At 38.9% G+C, this 8404-nt stretch overlaps 1 pseudogene; it reads left to right on the forward strand.

The window, feature by feature from the left end:
- Nucleotides 1-6396: 6396 nt before the first annotated feature.
- On the forward strand, nt 6397-6760 carry LOC122751240 (annotated as a pseudogene).
- The last annotated feature ends 1644 nt before the right edge of the window (nt 6761-8404 follow it).

Here is an 8404-nt window from a genome sequence, read left to right on the forward strand (position 1 = left end):
CTCTCAAATACCAATCATAAATCTGAGTTTTGTCACAAGTATATCACACTGCTAGAGTATCCAAAGTCCATTTTAATTGTATTTTATTTTTGAAATGGTTGTGCAGAGGTGCACTATGGGCATGAAGTGAACCCAGGACACTAGATTGATGACTTTAGCTAATAGGGTAAACAAACCTCATTTGATAGAAAGAAGTAAGATGAAGGCTTAAAAAGTGTTTTTCTATTCACCTCCCTTTCTGGGAAGGCCTTTTCATAAAGAACACAATTTCTCCAAGGGTTTCTGTGACCTGGAATGGAATGTGAAAAATAGCCAAGTCTTAGGTTTTAACTAGCAGTGGAAATAGGGGGCAGTGCATAGGAATGTAGTTTCAGGACCTCCCTGCCTCAGGAGTATACAAATCATTGAAGAGTATGAGAGTGATTTAGCTTTAATGGGTTCACACTCCCAGAGTAAAGGACTCCCATTATCACCCCAGAGCTGAACGCTGTGCCCGAATCTTAAGAGACAGAGAAATGGAATGGAATGTAAGTGGAATCCTGGAAGTCTATATTTGGAAAGAAGTTGAATTTTCCTCTCTGAGGCTATAGTGGGGAAATAACACTGGTGTTGACACAAATCACTTGACTATGAGTTAAAACCCTCACAATTCAAATTAGCTTAAAGAAAATTTGTTGGCATTGTTTAGATTCCCTTTCAAAATTCTGATGATTAAAAATGTGGTCAGTTAGACAAACCAAGTCAAGGTGACATTATTCACTCTTGAATTACTCCCTTTGGCTCTGGATAGAGAAGAGCTAAACAAGTGGTGTCAGCAGTCCCAAAGTGAGTTATTGGCTGGGTATATACCTGCCTCTGCTGATGAATGTTATCTGTCAAGTAAAGGAAAAGTGATCACAAGGGAAAAGAAAAGCCTTATATATGAATCTAGTTGTGAATGTCTGTAGATCAGTGTGCTTTCTGACCTAGTATTTACTAGGGATTAGTTTTGGAGCTTTTTATTCGTTCATTCAAAAATTTCATTTATTTCTTTCACTAATATCCAGTTCCTTAAATGGAGAGTATTCTACCAGTGTTCCTGTAAAGAGCAAGGAATTGTCTACCACACTGAAAAAATGAACATTAATATTATGCAGAGGACAGAGGAGAGACTCGTGATATGTATAGGATGCAACATATAACAAATGAAGACACTGAAAGGAAACGGAGAGGAAAAGGACATCATCAGGCAAATGTACTATGATAAGAAAAGCGAACTTGCATTTGAGAAAAGACTGGGAATGGCAAGTAGACAGCCTGGGTGCTGTCCTGGGATCCTCATAAGTGTTAGAAGAAAGGCAAGAAGGCTTCCAACAATTTGGGTGGACCTCCTATGGATACCTTATAGGAAAAATATGACCAAAGGTCACATAGGAAGACATGGATGAGTTTCTATCTGCATCCCTGCAGGAGACATCCAAAAAGTTGAGATCATAGATCGGTTTGAATGTTTTATAAAAAGTATCATTCTAGATGCAGCGAAGGATATAGAGTTGAAGAGAATATGGTCCCTGCCCTCAAGGACTATATTATCCAATTGGGGAGATAAGACAAGTACACAGTTTCTGGAACATGAGGCAATAGGTATTTAGATGTATAAATAAAAATTTATTGTCATAGGAAAATTATTCTATTATTCTTGTGCTATTTAATGTATCCAAGTCACAATAAATTAAGAATAGGAATCATCAAATCACATACTAGATACTTCCTTGCACTTTAATACACACAGTAACATTTAACTCCCTTATTATTTGTCTGTACTTGTGATAATTAGAATACATTTTATATGGCACTTTTACAAAATTTACTAAAAGCCGAATATATGACATCTATTATCTTTGTATATTCTATTTTGATAAAATCCACAATGACATATATGCTTCATATTAGTAAGTCAGTCAGTCAGTATTAAATGCTTACTTAATAAATGTGAGGAACTTTACTAAGCACTGGGCCAAAAACAGAATTTAAAGAGTTCTGAAAGGACATCCAACCAACTATGTACATACAGGATAGTAGGGGGAGAGGGGTGTTAGAAAATGGAAGGTGGGAAGGCCTATTGCTAGAGAAGAAAAGTAGCATAGATGAAAAGGAAGAATTTTTAGGCTTGAAGGACATCCTCAAAGAAAGATTCAGAAGATGCAGTGTTGTCAACAAAAGGTAGGAAGTGTCTATGAGTATGAGAACAGGAGAAAGTGTAAAAAGACTAGAAATATAAGGCACCAGAGGATAAAGACTTTTAAAGCCAACCATGTTTTAAATATTTTATCCTAGAGGTAATAGTGAGATACTGTTATTTATTAAGTAAGGATATGACATAGTCTGCCTGGAGTTTAAAGATCTCTTTAGCAGCTGAATGGAGGATGGGCTAGAATGGGGAGAGACTTGAGGCAAGGAGAACAACCAACAAGCTATCAGAGTAATTATAGATACAAGGTTATTAGGGCATGTTTCAGGATGGTGGCAGTTACACCAGAGGAGAGAAGGCAATGTATGCCCAAGATGTTGAAAGGTAGAAAAAACAAGATTGGAAAGAAGATTGGATGTCTGGGGTGAGTGTAAGTGAGGAGTCGAGGATGGCATTTAGGTTGTGAACTTGGCTTACTGGGAGTATGTTCCTGTCATCAGAAGTAATAGGGAAATTACAAAAGAGTGGAGAATTTTTTTTTTTTAGAAAGATAATGAGGGGGCAGCGAGGTGGCACAGTGGATAAATCACTGACCCTGTATTCAGGAGGATCTGAGTTCAAATCTGACCTCAGACACTTGACACTTACTAGCTGTGTAGCCCTGGGCAAGTCACTTAACCCTCATTGCCTTGCAAAAAAAAAAAAGATAATGAATTCTTGCTTAAACGTATTAAGTTTAAGATGTCTATAGAAATCCAGTTCAAGATATCTAAGAGGCACTCAGTTATATGAGACTGGAGATCATGAGAGAAGTGGATATTATCTGTATAGTAGAATTGCTGAACATCATTTGTAGGAATTAAATAAATATTTGAGTGTGTCATCCAGATCAAATTTACCTGGAATTTTAGAATACTTTAAAAACTGAAACTAATAATTATTTTAGATGCCTAGAGTTGATGGTGAATGTACCCCTTGCATTAGATAAATATTGCATGCTTATATACATTAAATATGGAGAATTCAGATTCTTTGTCTGAAATGTGTCAGATTGATAGCATGGGAGGGTTCTTCTAGCTCTGAAATTCTACATTTCACTTGTCCATGCTATTGCTTTCTCTCTGAAAGTTTCAAAGTCTGCTTTGTTTGCTACAGCTTCTTGAAGCCACGTGTGAGAGTTGGGTGAAGGTAGACACAAAAGGTGGATGAGATGAGCAGTCTTAAAAAGGGCTCAACAAGCCTTGTTACCTGAGGTGCTCATCCTCCCTAAACTTCCCATATATTCCATGACCTGGGTTTATTATTCAGTTATACTAAAAATATTACTGATTTTTTTTAAAAAGCATTATATGACAATATGTTAGATTAACTCAGAAAATGGGTAATAATTTGAGTTCTAAAATGTTCATGAGATTACAATTTTAGAATTATCAGTGGTCATCTAGTCCAGCTCACTTATATTACAGATAAGGAAAGTAAGGCCAGAAAAGCATGATTTTCCAAGGTCATAGAGGTAGTAAATCACAGAGTTGGCATTTGATCCTAACATGTCTGATACCAAAACTAACTCATTCCCCATTATACCAGAAAAATAGTCACTGTATATGTTTTTAGCTTTCTTTCTCTGTTAATCATTTGTAATAGGTCTCTTGAAATGACTAACTCCTAGGACAGTTTATTAGAATACTCAAAACTCCTTGCATAACACATTGTTTTTAAGAACTAATTGTTTAGTTAGAGTCAATGATTTTTTTTTCTCATCATAAAAACTTCATGGAGTCAATTAGATTTTTAGTTATCATTTGTTTTCTAACTTCCTTAATTCTATTTTAAAAAGTTATATCCTCTCTCCCACAGTTATAAATCGATTAATCTATTTATTAAGATCTGTAGGGGGAACTAGGTAGTGCAGTGGATAAAGCACCAGCCTTGGATTCAGGAGTACCTGAGTTCAAATCTGGCCTCAGACACTTGACACTTACTAGTTGTGTGACCCTGGGCATGTCACTTAACCCCCATTGAGTCACCAAAAAAAAAAAAAAATGTGTAGAGGGATGGAGCCAAGATGGCAGAGGAAAGGCAGTGACTTCCCTAAACTCTCCCCAAGATCCCTCCAGTTGCCTTCAGATAATGCCATAGGACAATTCAGGGAGCAGCAGAACCCACAAAAGGACAGGGTGAGATCATTTTCCAGACAAAGATGGCCTAGAAAGTAAGCAGGAAAAGTCTGTTGTACAGAGGTAAGAGTGGAATACAGACCTGTACAGGGGTACCGGTACACAGACGGCACAGGTGTGAATTGATGATGAAGGGATGATATCTTTTAAAAAAATAAGCAGTGGGGGCAGCTAGGTGGTGCAGTGGATAAATACCAGCACCGGATTCAGGAGGACCTGAGTTCAAATTCGACCTCAGTCACTTGATACTTACTAGCTGTGTGACCTTGGGCAAGTCACTTAACCTTCATTGCCCAGCAAAAATAAATAAATAAATAAAAATAAGGAGTGAGAAGAATACACTGGGAGAATGGGAAAGGGAGAGGTGGAATGGGGTAAAGTATCTCACGTAAAAGAAGCAAGAAAAAGCTTATGGAATGGAGGGAAAGATGGGGGAGGTGCAGGGGAGTGAGTGAAACTTACTCCCATCAAAATTGGCTCAGAGAGGTGTAATGATTGGAGTGATGCCATCTGCTGGGGAGTTACTATAGGAAAACTCTGCCATGAGGAGAAGGCGTCTGAGGGCAAACTGTGCGGTCAGGTCCTTGGTGTCAGGAAGTGAGGCGTCAGGAAGTGATGTTTGCTCATGGGTACTGTCTATCAAACCTACCAGTCAATCAACTTGAGGAACCTCCCATTTCTGGGAGGAGGACACAAAGTAAGAAGCTGATGCTGGTGGAGGGCTTTTTCCTCTTTTTGGTTAGAGACATCGGCTTGGTGGAGGACTTCAGGTCGGAGTTTAGGAAAGCTAGGATTTCCATGCTATAAGAAATCTGTTCTCAATCTTTCTCTTTCTTTTACTATCTTTTTTGTTTGTTTTTTTTGGGGGGGCAATGGGGGTTAAGTGACTTGCCCAAGGTCACACAGCTAGTAAGTGTCAAGTGTCTGAGGCCGGATTTGAACTCAGGAACTCCTGAATCCAGGGCCAGTGCTCTATCCACTGCGCCACCTAGCCACCCCTTTTTACTATCTTTTAATAAACCCTTGAAAAACCTAAACTTGTTTATCAGTGATTTTAGCCAGTTTCCCCCCAAAACTGGGGGAACAGGTTAGAACCCACATTTAGAATTTTAAATTACACAGAGAGAATAACACACACACTCAATTGGGTATAGTAATAAATCTTGCCTTGTGGGAAAGTGGGAGGGGAAGGGTATAAAGGGGAAGGGGTGAAGGAAAGGAGGGCAGATTGGGGGAGGGAGCAGTCAGAAGCAAAATACTTTTGAGGAGGGATAGGGTGAAAGAAGATAGAAAATAGATGAATAAAAATAGAAGGCCATGTGAAATATCTCCTTGGAAAAACAACTGACCTATAAAATAAATCCAGGAGAGATCATTTGAATAGGAGGGAATAGGATGGAGGGTAATAGAGTTAGCAATATTAACTGTGAAAAATAATTTGAATTGTTTGATAGGCCTCAGATCTCAGACACATAGAAAACTGAGTCAAATTTGTTAAAATCAGAGCCATTGCCCAATTGATAGAAGATCAAAAGACATGAAGTTTTCAGATGAAATAATCAAAGTCTCCCTATAACATATGAAAAAATGCTCTAACTCACTGTTGATTGGAGAGATTCAGGTCAAAACGATTCTGGGTACTTATTGGATTGGATAATAGGACAGCAGAGGAAAATGACAAATATTGTAAAGCTGTAAACTGATTCAAACATTCTATAGAACCATTTGGAACTATGGCCAAAAGGCTATAAAACCATACATACTCTTAACCTAGCAATACTACTACTAGGTTGATGTCCTAAAAGATTTTTAAAAAGTTGAATTCGAAATTGGGGTGATGCCCATCAATTGGGAAATGGCTGAACAAATTGTGAGATGAGATTAGGATGGAACACTATTGTGCTGTAAGAAATGATGGATCTCTTCCGGGCAGCAGCTGCTGAGAACCAGAACAAGCCTGAGCGTGCATGCAGCAGCAGTGACACCCTGATCCCTGACCCTGAATTTTATACCCTACTCCAGCCCTGCCCAACCCAGGACCCCAGCTCAATGCCTTCCTACTGGCCTTTCAAGTAGCTGAGAAGCTTTGCTGACAGATGCAAGGAAGTGCAGCAGATCCGGCGAGCAGCACTCCAGTAAGATCCCAGTGATGACTGAGCGATACAAAGGGGAAAAACAGCTGTCTGTCCTGAACAAGACCAAGTTCCTTGTCCCTGATCATGTCAACATGAGTGAATTAGTGATCATCTTTTGAAGACTCCAACTTAACCCCACGCAGGCAGTCTTCCAGCTGGTGAACCAGTGCAGCATGGTCAGTGTTTCCACACCCATCTCAGAGATCTGTGAACAGGAAAAGGTTGAAGATGGCTTCTTCTACATGGTTTATGCCTCCCAGGAGACCCTTGGCTACTGAGCAAAAAGGGGCAGGAAGTATCCTGCCCCTGGGAAGAGGGCAGCTGGGAAGGGGGGCAGCCCAGTCCCCTACTCCAGAACTAGAAAGCTGCCTATAACTACCCTCTCTCTGGGCCCCTTCCCCAGGACCCAAAGCAGGAGTGGTTAGCTTAGATAAATGCCAAACTAAGGACTTTACCCACCCAGGGCTGGAGCAGAACAGAAGACATCCTGTGTCAACAAGGAATTTTCATTTATCCCAACTCTGTACACATAACATTCCTTGCTACCCCCAAATGCTAGCACCTTGGGGGCTGCTCTGTCTGTGTGTCTGTAGGTGGGGGATGAGAATATAGATATATAGCTATATATGGCTGCCCCCTCCCAGTTCTGAAGGTGACCCCTGTTTAAAGTGGAGGACGGGGTGGGCACCAGTGTCCTGGGCCCTGCCTTGGCTCTGGTCTGGGTTTTTTTGTTTTTTGTTTGGTTTGGTTTGGTTTTTTTTGTTTGTTTTTAGGCATCTGTCTCTCCTGTCTTTATTGCATGCAGTTTGGACCTGTTATGTGCTGGCAGCCACTACAAGGACTGAACTTTCCCCTTGAGACTACAACCCTGCCTTCTGTTCCTTCTACATTATGTACCATAGTGTCCTGGACCACCAACCTATTTGAGCTACCAGTACTTTGTATAGATAAAGAGAAATTTAAATCCTACCTCCCCACTCCACCCCCCCAAAAAAAGATGAGCAGAATGCTATCAAAAGGATTTATGAAAAATGTAGTTCATTTACAGCAAAAGAATTGATGGTATCTGAATACAGATTGAAGTATAATTTTTTGTTATTTCCTCTTTCTAAATTTACGTCTCTTTTCTTTCACAACTTGACTAATGTGGAAATGTTTTGCACATGTATAACTTATATTGAATTGCTTGAGTTTTTAAGGGGTGGTGGTGAGGGAGGAAGAGAATTTGGAACACAAAGTTTTAAAAATCAATATTAAAATTTGTTTTTACATGCAACTCAGGGAAAAAATTCTAAATAAAAATATATATTAAGATGTGTACATCTTTAATTTTTGGTTGTCTTAGACTAAAAAATTCCACTAAAAGAAAATCTTCTAGTAGATGTTTATAGCACATACCAATATGTCAAAAATGAAGCGATGGTCTAGTACAATCTCCCTTATTTTACAAATGAGGAAACTGAGGCCCAGAGAAAGGTATCAACTTCTCTAAGGTCATACTAGTAGCAAGTGACAAATACAATTCAAATCCAAGTCCTTTGACTCCATATTCAATGTCCTTTAAAAATATGTACCTTTCATAAAAGTAAACCCCAAATATTTCACACTGATTCAGAAGAAACTTGCCAGTTAATCCAATTTATTTTTCCCTATCTTTGTATATTTTTGTTGCTTTTGAAAGGACCTTGTAATATCAATCAGATCAATTAATGAATAAAAAGGTATCTATTTTAAAAATATACCAAAAATCAGTTAATTAAAATAGTATCACTACAAACAGAGAGGTGGCTTCTAGATAGAGAGACAGATTAGGATTTAGGAAGACAGATTTAAATCCTATTTCAGATATTTATTAGTTGTGTGACCAATGGGTTATCCTCTATGAGTCTCAGGCAACTAACTCTCTTGGATTGTAAGTGAGA

Source organism: Dromiciops gliroides, chromosome 3, assembly GCF_019393635.1.
Source record: "Dromiciops gliroides isolate mDroGli1 chromosome 3, mDroGli1.pri, whole genome shotgun sequence".
Taxonomy (NCBI): domain Eukaryota; kingdom Metazoa; phylum Chordata; class Mammalia; order Microbiotheria; family Microbiotheriidae; genus Dromiciops; species Dromiciops gliroides.